A 1,145-nucleotide genomic window follows, 5' to 3' on the forward strand; every position below is an offset into this window, starting at 1 on the left:
GAAGTCAGTTTCCCAGTAGGTCTCAGGTCTGTCTCTCTGCAAGCACCTTTCCAGCAGAAATCAAGAGTCCACACTGTCTGTACTTTGCCCCATGGACATGGGCCGTAGTAAAGGCCCATCTGCCAGCCTTCAAGCCTGGGTTAGAGTGATGAGCTCGGCTCTCTATGCTGACGTCTCCTCAGGCAGACTGCTGGCCGGCTTTTTATCTGCTTCCGCTGTACCCTGCTCTTTGCTTACCTTCCACCACGGAGCTGCTTTCGAAGCTGCTTTCATCAGAGAATCAGGTCACTGCTCCTGGCCACGGTTGGTCTGTGAGGTGTGGCCAAATTCCAGTTTCTTGTACGGGGGTTTCGCCGGCTTCAGACAGAAGGTAGCAGGATTGAGGATGGCAGAAGGAGCAAAGGTCACTCGCTCTGTTAGCAGCAAACTCTGATAGTGAGTCAGTCAGGCATTGGTCATCCAGCGGTCAGGCCTGATAACATTCTGGAGCAAGTGTAGGGCCTCCACGGTGATCTTTTACCAACACAGCTGTAGTCACTATTGCTCGTAGGCAGGGAGGCCACTTACTAGCCACAGAGTGCAGTTTCTTTGATTGGTACTTTACTTAATGGTGTTCAAAGCACTGAAAGTTCTGAGCCTGTGTCTCTAGGCTCAGGGGGAGGAGGCGAGCCCCGTCTCCCCTAGTCTTTATCTTCTTTGAGAGACAGCACCAAACACCCTGTTTTAATTTAGGGCATTCATGGGCCCGGTGGCCAGTATTCTTGCAGTATGCACGTTGGTTTCTCTTTAGGCATGGTCTGTCACCTCTGGGTCTTTTTGGTACTTGCCATTTTTTATTTCCCAGGTCCCCTGACTGTCTAGTCCTGCCTCTCCTGTCTCTTTCTCTTACTGTGGCCAGAATCCTATTTAAAACCTTTTCCTGTCTCCTATCTCTTCTAACTTTCTCCTTTCTCCTTTCTCCTTTCTCCTTTCTCCTCTCCTCTCTCTCTCTCTCTCTCTCTCTCTCTCTTGTAATACACTTTCTTAGCTTTCTTAACCATATTTTCTACAGTCAATTTTACAATCCCTCAATCTGCTATAAGCCTCTATGAGCCTCTCTAAAAAGAATCGAGGGGGGCTCAATTGTCTCCTGCATAACTTTTCTT

General features: G+C 48.8%; 1 pseudogene; it reads right to left on the reverse strand.

The window, feature by feature from the left end:
• Window positions 1-285: 285 nt before the first annotated feature.
• Window positions 286-1,145, reverse strand: part of LOC110316767 — a 10,421-nt pseudogene continuing 9,561 nt past the window's right edge.

Source organism: Mus pahari, chromosome 2, assembly GCF_900095145.1.
Source record: "Mus pahari chromosome 2, PAHARI_EIJ_v1.1, whole genome shotgun sequence".
Classification (NCBI taxonomy): domain Eukaryota; kingdom Metazoa; phylum Chordata; class Mammalia; order Rodentia; family Muridae; genus Mus; species Mus pahari.